Source organism: Mytilus edulis, chromosome 11 (assembly GCF_963676685.1).
Source record: "Mytilus edulis chromosome 11, xbMytEdul2.2, whole genome shotgun sequence".
NCBI classification, from domain to species: Eukaryota; Metazoa; Mollusca; class Bivalvia; order Mytilida; family Mytilidae; genus Mytilus; species Mytilus edulis.
In genome coordinates this window covers 55,749,020-55,765,366 of record NC_092354.1, presented here as the reverse complement: position 1 = coordinate 55,765,366, position 16,347 = coordinate 55,749,020, and positions in this window count along the sequence as shown.

Genomic DNA, 16,347 nt, shown 5'->3' with positions numbered 1-16,347 from the left:
ATCCGGGAACGATAACTTCATCTTGCCCGTTAACATAGGGAACTAGTTATTGTAAAGTTTCTCCGTAAGCTCACTTAGTACTGTCTATATAACGAAGTCCATTTAATGTTCACATGTTTAATCATATATATATAATCTTTATATAACAGTACATGTATAATAAATATTCTTAATCATAATTTCCAATTAACGTTCGTACATACAACTTGGTACTTCAAGCTACTACTATCATATATCTGACCAATACATAAAGTTTCTCACAAGATCCAGCTATAAACACATGTTCTTAATTTATGTAAGCAAAGGCATTGATTAATGGTCTTAGATTATTTGGATAAACTTGTAAATGCTATTGCAGTTTAACTGTGCAACTAATTTATCGTATAAAGTTTCACATTAAACAAGATGAAAGATCATTAAACTGATTAAGAACTGACCATCAAATTTTAGATGTAATCGATTACGCCACATCACAACCAAACTTCAAAACCAAATCTTTATATCTTTGGAAATATTTAGTAAAGGTTTTAAGTAATTTTTGGGAACGATATCCTTGGTTTAATAATTTACCAGTAATACATAGATTGCGTTTGTTAAAGTCAAAAACGTCACAACAGATACGGATACGGATATAAACACCGTAAAATGGTGCCAAAGGAAAATCACCATCTAAAAATGGAAAATTAATAATAGGGAACGAAAAATCGTCCCTTTCGTCGTAAATTCTAGTGTGGAGTTTTCCGTTTAAAACCGAAATATCTAAATCAAGGAAAAGACAGTTATAACCGTTAAATTAGATTTATTTAAAGTAAGTTCCTTGGGATAAATTTCAGCAGTATATTGAGAAAAATCTTGATTATTTAACGAAACAAATATCATCAAGATAACGGTAAGTGTTGTTGAATATATCAATTAAATGCAATTTCGACGGGTCTTTACTGAGTTTAGTCATAAACTGTGATTCGTAACAGTACAAAAACAAGTCTGCTATTTAAGGGGCACAATTAGTGCCCATGGGGACACCTACAACCTGTCGATAAACTTTGTTGCAGAAACGTACATAAATAATATCAAGGAGAAAATTAACACTTCAATCATCTCACCACACCTCGAGTAAGTATATCTAGCATATTTAACTTTCTCATTAGAGAAGAAGGCTTTAAATGAGTTGCAGCAAATATATTTGGATTCAGCTTTACCAAACGACCATTTAATTAAATAGGAACAGTTTTGTTTAATAAGATAGTTCGGAAGTGTAGTGTAAAGAGTAGAAAAATCAAAACTGTCAACAGAATCAAAAGGACCACACGTAATTTATCTATAACATCCAAAGATTTTTTTTACACTCCAAAAATAGTTTACACCACTATGTTAATATTACACATTATAGATATAACAATTGCATTTTTTTTTATTATATCTAACAAGAGGGAAGTTCCAATAGACCAAAACCCTTGTTTCCTTATTCCAGTCTTAATTACTAAATCAGTCCTCTCAATAGCCAGAAGTCGAAAAACTGGCAACGCTAAGGTTACAAAAAGAAAGACAAACAACAGTACACAAAACACAAAAGAACAATAAAGACTGAGCATCATGAACCTCAAAACTTAGATCGACTTTTAGAAATTGATTTTAATTTGAATTGAATGTCATATTTAATGTGTTGGACCATCAACAGACGCAGTTAAACAAATAACTTAAATTAATACAAATATATACTTTTTCATTTATTTTTATTCATTCCGAGGGCAGGGGTATATGCAGTAACTGAATCACCTCTCTAGTACTGTTTGTTTATGAAGAAAATTGCTGTTCTCTCAAAAATATTGAGATAGTACAGCTTTTAACTCGGATAATTCTTTGAACAACTGCAGAAAAAAATTCCAAAACCGTTTTGGGAGACTTATTCCTTGATTGGTATGGGAAGTTCGTCTGCAATTATAACAATACCTGAATAGGTATGAAGACAATATAAATGGATATGAATTTGCCAAAAAGATACCTTCCAGAAATTCCAAAAGGAGAAAACGCACATCATAAGGTAAAAAAACCAACAACAAAAAAAGAAGAACTAGTTTTCTTGTTGATATGACCAGATATGAAATTATTGCCAGAGTGCAGACGGAATGGACTAACAGAAGCTTCCTTTCTCAACACATTTGCCTTAAGAAAGCTTTTCTTCAAGACAAATGTCTAAGGGACTGATGATGATAAACCACAGGTATTAAGATGTAATAGTTTCATGAGATCATTTGTTCTTTGTTTGAGATAATCAAGATAACCGACACTAAGAAGAATACCATACATGTTAGGGCAAAAAGAGAAGTGGACATGATGAAAAAGTTGAAGAAAGCCAAGCACACCAGCCCAAGGGCTGTCAGAGTAGGCAAACACGAATCTTGCAATGTGGGAGAGTTCTGATAATTCTGGTGAGCAGGTTGGAACCCTACCCTACCAGGATACAGTATGCCAGGTAAATCTGATACAACATGATTGGTACGGACAGTATATAAGGCAGTGCAGGATCGTGGATGTGAAAAAGCAAGGAACCAGAATAGTTCCGGGACAACACTCGAGGGCTGGTATACGAAGTATCGCTAGCTGCCTTCAAAGGAAACAGATTTTATATTTTATTTCATAATGCAGCATTGGCTTATTATCTGCTTAATGATTTTTCTGTCTGTTGCATAGGACCATAAAACAGATACTAGTAATTATCCTTTACATCATTACACGCTGATCTCTGTATTTTCTATTTTCAAGCCGGAGCCAGATTAATGGGTGAAAGGGCCAATGAAGATATGCATGGAGAATTGACATGCGAGTGAGATTGGCAAGTCCTTCCCTTCTATTAGACACCCTTACACTATAGATTTTAGAACTTTTGTTTTCATCTTTCATAGTTATTCATAGCAGACATTTAAATGATCACATTGAGGGATATTAGTATGCCACAGATTGGTCATGAGAGCTTCTGAAAAGTCGGCAACAGTACCTATATTTGGACCAGAAAGGATCATCGCCCAGTTAGACAGCCTCATAGATCATGCCTATAGCCGCAACCAACGCCACGGAGGGGATCGCCATGTGCACACTGATCGATTAGGTTAGGAAGTTAGGATGAAGCACATAAGGATCCGGAGCAGTGTGATTTATATTTAATATTACAAAATTCTTCAAATCAACAAAATTAACTTCTTTTGCACTGTATTGCCAGACTAAAAAAAAAGACAAATTACTATATACAATGCTAAAAATTAATGCTATGATACCACCAACATTAGCAGTTAATGAAGAGTAAAAAAAGTTCCATAAACTCATATACAGCAGCATCTTAACTGCACCAGAAATGTTAATAAATCATTGGCAACTGAATCTCAAATACAGAAAACAAATTAATAAAAGTGTCAAGTTGAGCAACACTTTCTCTAAACGAAAAAAAAAATACTACAAGCAAACAAATGTATACGGGTGACACTTATTGTTTTGTAGAATACAAAATTAATTATACCCGTCTATGGTTGTTTTGATTAAGGAAAGATCTGCATGACCAAAGATGACTCAAGGGAACAACACCAGGCCTTGCGGTCATAAAACTTTCGAGTCTGTTTTTGTACTCATACTCCAAAATCAACCAATCAAAATGGTTGGATTTCATACTTCAAGCATGATTCTTGTGCTCCGAGCACTGAGCAAAGTTTTATGACTTCAACCCCAGGGGTATGTAAAAAGGTAAGCAGACATTCGCTAGCAACGACAGGAACCACTTTCCATGAAGAGGAAGAAGAAAAGTGATTGTTTATAAAAGCAACAGAACCATATCAGGAAATGAAGAAGGCACTTGCAAAAAATCAACAAGAAGTGTGTTTGTAGAAGATACATGGTGAAATTGACAGACATGTACTTTCCCTACATAATAGACACGGTGTCATCTCATATGGTAGATGTCCCCTTCTCCCCAGACACGACAAATATCCCAAGCTTGACACATTCAGATCATCATGCTAGTAACAGCAACACTATACGTATACCGCCGTGTTCTGTTCTACTACATAACATTTAAGATTTTTTTTTTTTTTAAGACTTGAAATACATTTATTGAAAATCACCTGAATACAATTTTCCTTGTGTAACCCAGGGAAGAATACACAAGGGGCCCTGTGTTTACAATGATCCAACGTCCAGGGATAAACGGTGGACTCTTTTATATAAAAAAAAAAAAATCTATTTTACATTTTTTCCATACATAAGTTATACATTCATATTAATTACACAGATTGAGTTTTGCGTATAAATTATTCACAATATTCTACCAGTAAATAAAATACATCAAAAGTCCCCCAAAACACACTACAATCTACACAATAATTTACCTTTACTTATATAATTGACATTTTATTTTTTGTACTTTTAACACCTGGATTACATTCACGGGTGTCATTCAGTTTATCGAGAGAATTGGGCGTGAAAGAATATCTAACGGCGGTCAAGTATTGAGAGACGATCGTGAAAGTTCTGGTAACGGATCGTGAAAGAAATTTAATCGAGAAGACATATGAAAGGTCAGTAAATATTCTAATTTAATTAATTACACAGACACATTTACGACAAAATAAAACTGTCTGTCAAAATGGTTCAACATTATGATCAGTATGTCAGAATATCCAGTTTCAAAAGTACACAGTTATTACAAAACGACAAAAGGCAGATTGCTTCTCGACATTTCAATGACATAAAAAATGTAAACAAACACGATTTTTTCACAAATTCGACTAGATAAACTACCTTTATCAAAATAAGGGCATTGTATTTGAATTAATTAAACGGTTCTCATAGTTATTTCGTATAAATATAATCTGAAACTTGGTTAATAAAGAACTATTCACACAAAATTGATTTTTTGGATCGTGAAAGATCACGTACCGCATTTTTGAAGATCGTGAAAAGGATCGTGAAAGATCTGATGCTAGTTTTATAAATTGACCATAAACCCACTTTTTCATGGTATGGTATCAATATTTCTGACCTGACACTACGTACTTTTTATTGCTTAATTCATTAGAATTTAATATGCAATGTTTCGGGTTTTTTCGGGAATAATCCCAGGTAAACCCTCATCAGAGGTCGACCTTTATATATTTATTTCGTATCTAGTATCATAGATAGATGTGTGACTGTTTCATAACAGTTTTTTTAATTTATAATTAACTACACGTGCATATATGTCTACGTTGTAACTAGTCTTTTTACAGACTCTAGATACGAAATAAATATATAAAGGTCGACCTCTGAGGGTTTACCTGGGACTATTCCCGAAAGAACCCGAAACATTGCATATTAAATTCTAATGAATTAAGCAATAAAAAGTACGTAGTGTCAGGTCAGAAATATTGATACCATACCATGAATAAGTGGGTTTATGGTCAATTTATAAAACTATTTCATGGTTGAAGATTCATTTTAGTGGTCAAGTCCGTATCGAAGATTCGTTAAGTTTAGGATAACTGTCTGTTGTTATGATTGTAAGTTGTATATTTTTGACTTGTGCAAGGTTTCAACTAACATTGAACTCATTATCATGCATCATTCGGCAATGTTTGTTTTATGTTGTTTGGCCTTTTGAATATATACATGTATGCAATAGCGACAATATGTTTCGTGTATGGTGTACATCTCTGTCTTCATGTTTCTTATATGACCATGATGACTTCAATTTTGTTTGATTTATTAAATGATAGAAAGATGTCTATGTCTGGCTGTCGGTCAGGGTTCATATACTTTTGTCCTTATGTTTCGAATTAACTGGCTAAAGCACAACTTTTACATTTGTCAGTTTCTAAGGCACTGTAAAGATCGGAACACATTAATTTGGTGTACGGGATATTTGTAGAGATCTGTATGGCATGGTTCATCTGACCTTGACCTTTTTTATGAAACATTGATAATCTGAAGCGCATTTGACACTTCTAGTAAAACCCTTTATATTATAGACGTTCAACAAATATACTATCATAAGTAAAGCAATCAAGACATTACAGCATTTGCGCTTTGGTATTCTATAATATGTACTATAAAGTTAAATCAATCCTTATCAGCGTTGTTTATAAAGAACTTAAAAAGTTCTGTTGCACAAAATGTTGGTTATCGTTCAATCCAATATTACACATGAAATGTGCTGTTTTTGCTATGATTTTTTGTTTGATGGATAACATTTTGGTTTAAACGTTGCATATTCATATTATTGGCTAACTAGTGTTTGTGTGCTTGAAGTGCACTAGACCGATTCAAAGAGCTGAATCGTTCACACTTATTTAGACACGTTATTAGTTGGTTTTTTTTTTACTTTCGAGGTTAAATGTTGCATAGAAAAAAAGATAATAGCTTTAATGTTCATCCTTATCAAAATAGTTACAGGCTTCAACCACTTGCAGATTTATTAAATAGTAAAAGAAATACTGATTTCTGATTACTAGTATAAAGTCTGGTCACGCATTTTCTTTCACGATCGAAAAAATACGTTGCCTGATCTTTCACTATCAAGTTTGATGGAAATTCAAGAAATTCAAGGTTTTCATAAACAAATTAACGCTTTTAATGGAAGAACATACTTTAATTTTACTGTACTATCAGATAGACCAAAGATTAAATTTCAAATATATCATGATATTCTGAAATATGACCATTATAGGTACACAAAGCGTGTTATTTGTAATTAATTTCATAGACACGCATTGCGCCTTTTGTGTTTTTTCAAAAAGTACTTCATATTTTCTTTATCTTCTTTCACAGTTATGTTGAGGAAGTTATACCATTTTGACAGACATATTTTTTTGTTCGGATTTGTTCCGCGTTTTGAAAATTTAGCGATTTTTTCAAAGATTCTGAACTAAAATGTACATTAAATGCCTTTCACGATCCGTTACCAGAACTTTCACCATCGTCTCTCAATACTTGACCGCCGTTAGATATTCTTTCACGCCCATTTCTCTCGATAAACCGAATGACACCCGTGACATTGTTATGTGTCGGTCAGTGATTTTATAGGTCACACGCTCGACCATGTAAATGCGTGTATTGTATATTTCTATAGTTGGATGTATTATTATGTTCTAAAAAGAAAAGGAAAGTAAGTACAAATTTTTACGTCACTTACTAATGTATAAGATTTATTATAAGTTTTATTTCAGCTGCAAAATTTTCTTTTTTAGATGATAATGATTTGTCCATAGATTCAATTAAACTGCTCAGTTCCCGTTTTGCATATGCTATCAATTGACTGGAAGTAAAACTTTTAGACTGATATTTGATTATATTCCTACATTTCCAAATAATCCATTTAACTGTATTCATAATCGTATTAGTTATGACATTGTATGGAACGCCAACACTGTCTTGTTATGACTATTTTCATTATATGATGTGCATTTACCTTTATATGATGTGCATTAACCTTAATATGCTGTGCTTTTACCTTTATATGATGTGCACTTGTCATTATATTATGTACAAACACCTTTATATGATGTGCAAATATCTTTATATGATGTGCAAATATCCTTATATGATGTGCAAATATCCTTATATGATGTGCAAATATCCTTATATGATGTGCAAACATCATTATATTATGTGCAAACATACTTATATGATGTGCATATATACTTATATGATGTGCAAGTATACTTATATATGATGTGCAAATATACTTATATGATGTGCAAACATTCTTATATGATGTGCAAACATTATTATATGATGTGCAAATGTACTTATATTATGTGCAAAGATCCTTATATGATGTGCAAAGATCCTTATATGTTGTGTACATATCCTTATATGATGTGCAGTTTCCCTTATATTACGTACAAACATCTTTATATGATGTGGTTGTGTCATTATATTATGTGCTTGTAATCTTATATTATGTGGTTTGGTTTACTTCATTATATGATGTCGAAACGTCATTATATGATGTGCTTTCATCGTCGTTATGGTCAATGAACATGATTACGATTAGAATGATTACTGTCTACGTCATAACTGATTCCGATCTGCTTCTGTAAACTATTAACCCGGCTCAAACATGTATCTATCGCTAGCGAAAGTGCAATTTATAGGGAAAATGAGACAATGCAATTTAACAAAATCAACGTTTCAAACATTTCGGTTGAAGATTAAGATCAGTTAATACAGAAGCTAGTTGAAGAAATTCCCGGCTGTGGAGAAAATGATAACAAATGTAAGAGCCTTTTTATAGCTTGCTATTCGCTTTAAGCATAGGCTCCGCGTTGAAGGTCGTACTATGACCTATAAAAAGTAAAGACACAAAAATACTGAACTCCGAGGAAAATTAAAAAAGGAAATTCCAAAATCAAAAGGCAAAATCAAAAGTCCAAACACATCAAACGAATGGATAACAACTGTCATATTCCTGACTTGGTACAGGTATATTATAATTGTTTCCTCTTACAAATTATGACTTGGATGGAGAGTTGTCTCAGTGGCTCTCATACCACATCCGCTTATTTCTATTCATTGCAAAAGACACCATTGAGATCACAGTCTGTTTCAAAAATATTTCATAACAATAGCTATAAAATTATCTACTGATCAATGCATAATATGGCGAGATGGTTTGTTTTATAAAATGTTATTGACTAATATTAATCTTTTAATTGTAAGATGTATAATGTAGTATTGAATATGTACAATGATATTAAATCTAGTGTATCATATAATCTATGCCACTAAAGGAAGAGACCGATTTCATTGAGCCGCAACTCCTCTAAAACCATATCAAGTCGGAAATATTTGTGATATGACGTTTACATGTAGTGTTTTTTACTTTTGATTTGTCTTTGAATCAATCTTTTTTTCCACAGAAAACGCCAATTATGTGAGAAAATACCCAATTTCAAAGATTGCAAGCTTAGTCGACGTAGTGCCCGCGAAATGCGAAATGGCTATGTGGGTAATTATAAAAAAAGAAAAGTGGTATCTTTGCTAATGAGACAACTCTTCACAACAGACCAAATGACACAGAAATTAATAACTATAGGTCACCATACGGTCTTCAACAATGAGCACATATTGGCATATACAGATTGTTTATTTTCAACTTATTTTAATGGAGATTTTTTTAATTGCTAATAAAATTCTGAAACATGAGTACTAGTATGTCAACAGATTTGGAGTAGCGTCAACGATTTCTGAGATACAAGGGGTTGATTCCTGATGAAGTGTTTTAGATTTAATTTTTCGTCCGATTACATCGGATTTTCCCCATTGTGGAAATGGCAACGGATTTTACGTAGACGATACAGTTATTGAGTTAAAATGGGAAAAAACCCACTGAAAATCACACTTTGCCACACTTTTTCCAATTTAGGGTATTTAATATTTTCATTTTCCAACCGAGATGAATGGGCTGACGCCCGTCTTTTGCATTTTGTTCCTCTTTTTCGTCTCCTTAAAAAAATAGAATAAAAAGGATTAACTTTGTCATTACTGTGTCTACCTTATTACTGTGTCATCACTCGTTGTTTCAACACTTGCCCACTCGCTGGCATCTCCGTGTATCATCGGTACAGCGGATATAGGTACTAACCAAGTAGTCGTGATCGATTTTTCGTCTGACATGGTACGAAAATCTTTGTTTTGTTACATTATATCAATGTGTACTTCAATCTAAACATATTTGTTGTTTAAAGAAATGATTTGGTCGTAGGGTGGTGATTAGAGAAGTCTCACTATTTGCCCAAAACAAGAACCCTTACTAAAAACATGTGCAAATACTTGTCAAAGAAGTTGGCACTCGTCTCATCCGATATGATTCGATATTCATTGCAACTCTTTTTCTGATAGAAGGCCACTGTTTGTGCGTAATAAGTATAGCTGTTTCAATAATTGGCATTGAAATATTTTGTACATAAGTTATTTTTCGATATTTTATTCCGACAAGAAGCGTTGTGTATAGCTGACCAAATGAATCCTGCTGTACGGTGCATAGTTAAATGAATGTACGGTATATAGTTTTTCACGCTTCGAAGTACCTATAAAGCTATATCCGCTGTACCGATGATACACGGTAGTAATTATAATTCGGAATACTTTGCTTGCTTGTGACAATGGTGTTCGACAAGGAGAAAATTTATCACCTTTCCTATTTTATTTACTTTTGATTGACTAAATTAATTTCTTAGTGACTAAAAATATTACAGGACTAACAGAACTATACCAGAAGATCTGGAAAGAGGATTAAAAATATATCTTAAGTGTTTTGTTATATTGTTTGCAGATGACACGGTGTTGTTGGCTGAAACAGCACAGGACCTGCAGACTCAACTCAATGCTTTCCATGATTATTGTAAGGCTTGGAACTTGAAAGGAAAGTTGACAAAATTAAAGTCTTTGTGGGTTTTTTTGGACGGAAGCCAAAAAATCTCCGATTTTCTTACAATGATACTAACATAAAACAATATAACTATTTGGTAATTGTTGTTACTAAAACGGGAAATGTTAATATGACAAAAAACATTAATCCGATAAGGCTTTAAGCCATGTACGAAAACTTGAAAACAGGAAGGATGTATAAGATTTCTGTATAATGTCAACTTCAGCTTGTTCGTTTATAAAAAAAATATATAAACACGTGCATTTGTCCTCCAGCTGGCTTAGTAATTTTGAAACCTCTCTCTCTTAAGCTTGTTTTGTATATACTGTAAATAGTTATTATTTTTATCTCTGTATACTGATGTCATACATTGACTTTGTGAGACCAAATATATAGATTTAGAGGCCATAAGTATACCGGTATGGATTATTGATTGACTGTTATTTAGCGCCACTTTCAACACTTTCATGCTATTTCGTGGCTGTGAGTTTATATTGGTGGAGAAAGCCGAAGTGCCCGGAGAGACTCCCTGACCTTCGTTTGGAAAACAGACAATTCTGGTCAAGTAAGATTGGAATCGAGCTTACCTGCCACGTGCGGAATTTGAAATCGCACACCTAAGTGTTGACATGCTAGTGCTACAGCAGTTCGACTACTTATAAAAAAGAAGATGTGGTATGACTGCTAAAGAGACAACTCTCTACAAGAGGTCAAAATTACACAGAAATTAACAATTATAGGTCACCGTACGGCCTTCAACAATGATCAAATCCCATACCGCATATTCAGCTATAAAAGGCCCCGAAATGACAATGTAACCACTCGACCACCAAGCGCTCATCACTTTCACCCGAAATGGATTAAAGGAGATATGGAATGAAGCTGAACTCGGTGCATTACATTTACGTGCAGCTTTTTATCATGTTTTTGTGCATATATTTCACAGTTTCAACTATAGATGATTATGGGTGGATTCCTGAGGTCCAGCGGCAAATTGATATATGCATATTCGTACAAGAACATGTTAATGTGATATGAATATTAACCCTGTTTTGTACTAGACCGACACCCTGAGCCGGATTTTTTAACATGCTAGTTCAAAAGGTAGCATTCCGAAGGAAGACATTATATCAACTTAACCGGACACATTTTTCTGATTCCGAGCCGACCAGCTTTTGCTCTTAATCCTTAATCTCGCGTGTTTATATAATTAGCTGGGAAGCAGCATGTAAATATGAATTTTAAAGTCTTTGGTTTTGACCCGGCCGGGGTTCGAACCCACGACCTTTCTCACTCAAGGCGAACATGCTACGACGAAAAGGGGGAGGGGGCAAGGTGTTTTGTAAATGTTTGATTCTAAATTTCTTGAAAGAGATTTTATCTATTTCAGAAGGGAAGCAAAATAGTTTGTTTCCATCTAAAATGAGGAAAAAATAAAACAATGATGAAACTTAAAAAAAAAGATAAACCACGTTTTTCGTGTTTTTTTTTTTAAATTAATTTCGAACAAGGAATACACGTGCTCCTTCCCTCAAACTAGAGTCGGTGTCTACCACATTTATTTATTAATATATAATGTACAGATCATCTGTATAGGGAAAACGGTACTATTTATTCTGCCATAGGCGACAATATTAACATTTTCTAAATTTACCACTTTTTAAGATAAAAACCTGGATAAAACAGTTATATGTTGTGTTAGTACTTTATTATTGTGTTTTAAAAATTAAAGCCAAATAGTATCATGACCAACTTCCAATGGAGCTTGTTTATGTTATCCATGCCCACCGTCATTTTGCACCAAATTTATGAAATTTTGCAAGTCTTTTCGAATAATTCTCTAGAAAATATTTCAATAGGTTTCAAAATTTATATTGTAAATATACACACTGCAGTTATTCATAGATAAACAAAAAATATATTGTACCCTTACATCCAATCACAGCGCTCTTAAGTTGACTTCCTACGCCCTGTCTTGGGTACACAAAAGGCCAACCTAATGCTGGGAAAATTAAATACTACCGTTTTCCCTATACTGTGACATAAAGATATAAAGAATTCTTATGACATTATTAATGCAATACTGGGTTACTGTGATAACCTTGGCTATAATAAATACTTGTATGTCCCCAGTACTTAAAGAAACATAGATCATTTTATGTCCCCACCCCTACATGCTGGTTTACCTCATTCTCTACTTCTTTCAGAAAAGCCTTAATAAACAACCTGTATTCCACCATATCTTATCTTATTTAAAAAGAATGATAAATAGTTTCATTTAAACAGATAAAATGGACAGTTCCATTCAATTTGTATTCATTTCATCAAAAATTTACAACAAATGCACAAATTCAAGATTTTTCATACTAATCTCCATTCCATGCTTTAGTATATGCCATATTGTGGTTAAAAATTTCAGAGCTTGTTATAAAATCTATTATTCTGTCTTGAGATGATGAAAACAAAGATATTAGACACTTTAAACATTAAATATGCAAAATACTCAGCTGTAAAGTTGCCTTTGTTGCCTGTATTATTCAATGAAAAAGCTGAATTATGTCCCTTGGGAGTATTAATTTCCAACAAAAGTCCTTTCAAACAGTAGGAAATGAAAAATTATTTATGTCTGATATAATAAAAGAAAGAAACTACAAAATGAAGCACTTTTGAAATATTTGCTGCATGAATTATCAAGAATGTGAACAATTCTTTACACAGGAGAGTATAAATTCTATGTAAATTTAGCCTCAAGTGGGCCTCTCTTTTTCTTAGATGAACAATTCTAACACTGAAAATGCTTCCAATGTGACCAAATAATGCCTAATTCTATAAACAGTACAAACTAAACCAGACAATTTCCCATTTTAATAGATAATGTTTACAGAAATACCCAAATGATACATTTAGGGAATTACGCAGCAAAAAGGCAAACATTTCAGTAAAAAATATTTGTCGCGACTTGAATTCTGGTGTTTCCAATTGAAAAAATCATTGCGAAAGGTGAAATCAAATACAAAAGAACTATAATATGGTGCATTTTACACAATATAGTTAGTATTGACATCCTAGAATAAAGTTTTATATCATTACCAATCAATTTGACCTATTATGATATATAGACAAGAACATATCTAATCAAAGTACTGAAGTATGAAAGTTGTTTGCGACTTCAAGGAACTTAGTTTGGATTTGCCGTTTGTGGTTTCATTAATTTTTACCACGCCTTCATTCAATAATAGCTACAGATGAAAAATTCTCTGCTAGAAGAAATTGTTGAAACTAAATTTTCAGGTTTTAACAATTCAGGTGAGCGAACGAGGCGTAAAGATTGATGCCTACGGTTGACGAAGAATTCGCAATAACATTATACCGCGGCAAAATTATAACTATATAAAATTGAATGTCACTTTTCCATTCCAAAAATGATAAAATGAAAGGCCCCCTTTATTTTTTCCTATCCCCTCTTTTTTTCTTCTTCAAATGACCGGTTCCTTATATGAACCATTACTCTACCAGAGTCCGGTTTTTTTCATATTGTTTGTGTCTATCTTGAGAATATACAAAGAGAAACTCCAACAGCTAAAATGATCAGAAAGGCAATATTTACATAAATGAAAAAATGCTAACGTTAGGTATACTGAAATTGACAAATATAATGCCTTCCCTCGTTAAAACGTTCATAGAGCATGACATAAAAGAATTATTTATTAAATTTAATAACCTTAACCGTATTGTAGACTTCGTATGAATATGTTTATTATTAAAGACCCGTCGATTTAAACAAAACTTTGCAATTCATATATATTTTTACAATTTTCCAACAATATCAGATGTGATTTTTTGCATCTTAAAACGAGGTACTAACATGGAAAGGTTTATCTCAAGTCTCAACCATTTTCTAAACGGTAGCTACAGATTTGATCCTAATTAGTAGTAACGGTTACTCCGCAGAAGCAGATCGGAATCAGTTATGACGTAGACAGTAATCATTCTAATCGTAATCATGTTCATTGACCATAACGACGATGAAAGCACATCATATAATGACGTTTCGACATCATATAATGAAGTAAATAAAACCACATAGTATAAGATTACAAGCACATAATATAATGACACAAGCACATCATATAAAGATGTTTGCACATACTATAAGGGAAACTGCACATCATATAATGATATGTACATATCAATAAGTATATTTGCACAGCATATAAGTATATTTGAACAACATATAAGTATATTTGCACATCATATAAGTATATTTGCACATCATATAAGGGTCTTTCAACATAATATAAGTATATTTTCACATCATATAAAAATGTTTGCACATCATATAAGTACATTTGCACATCCTATAAGTATATTTGCACATCATATAAGTATATATGCGCATCATATAAGTATGTTTGCACATCATATAAAGATGTTTGCACATCATATAATGATGTTTGCACATCATATAATGATGTTTGCACATCATATAAAGGTGTTTGCACATCATATAAGGATATTTGCACATCATATAAAGGTGTTTGCACATCATATGATGACAAGTGCACATCATATAAAGGTAAATGCACATCATATAATGAAAAATGGGCATAATAAGACAGTGTTGGCGTTCCATAACATTGTACTTTTTGTTGTAATCGTACATTCCTAGTATGATAAGTTCTTCGCTCAATGGAATATATACAGTGTTATTAAGTACATTATATGTTTTAAGCGCATCAAAAATGTGTTCCCAAACAACCATTATAATGTTACAGCTGTGAAAAAGGTGTGTGAGAGTTTCGTTTTCTGTTTTACAAAAATGGCATTTGCCATTATTTGATTTGCCGATTCTAAATAGTTTTTGCTCGGTGTAGATAATGTTATGAACAATTTTCCAGCTAATTTGATTTGCTTTCCTAGAGGACATACTTTTATTTAAATTTATCCAGATCTTTTTTCCACGGTAATTCCGAATTATACTGAATATTCCATATTATTTGACAGTTTGGAACTATATCTAAATTTAACGAATATTGGATTAATTTCAAAGATATCTCACTTGGGATTACTACTTTATTCTGTTTATCGTAAAATTCAAATGTATTTTTAATGTAATAACCATTTTTGGGGGGTTCTGGATCAACGTGGACGTTTTTTAGTCTGTCCTTGAACAATTTTGGAATAGCTAATTTCAGCCTTGTCCATTCCGAGATCCAGTTTCTCTTATCTTTAAGAGTATTGTATATAAAGTTGTCGCTTTTGATGTTTTTCGTTTCTTCATCCCAAATATCTTTTATTGTATGAATCCCACTTTTAAGATTTTAATAACTGAACAACAGTCTCATTTAGAAATGTGAAGCCAACGTCGCTGCATACATTTGATATATAACAGATGCTCAATTCACTAGCAATTTAACTAAAAAATTCTTATTTTAGTAGAAGTTATAATGTCCTGAATTGTAAATAAACAAATATCGTCAACGGATTAGACTGTAACATTTGCGGATTGGTATACGTCGGTGAAACGAACGGAAGGCTAAATAAACATAATTGTGGTCATGAATCAAACATCAACAATAATTGAAGCGTGTTTACCAGCATTTCAACCTGATTATTCAATCCGCTATATGCAAGTTCCTATCATACAATAATATCATGGCTTAAAATATACCACAGGACTAACAATATTGTTCTTGTAACACCTCTCTTTAAACAAAACAAAAAGACCACTGGATTCGACAATGGGGAACTGCAACGCCATATGGTAGCAATGATAGAATTGATGGTGATAGAATTTGTTAATGGATCTGAGTAATATGCTATCAACGATGTCTGTTCCGACCTAAGGATTTCTAAGATCAGAACGGATTACTATTTGGAACTTACAATGCTGTCGTTTTTCTTTAATGGTTGACGACGTTGAGATTGGGCGCATGTACTGGTATTTCTGGACA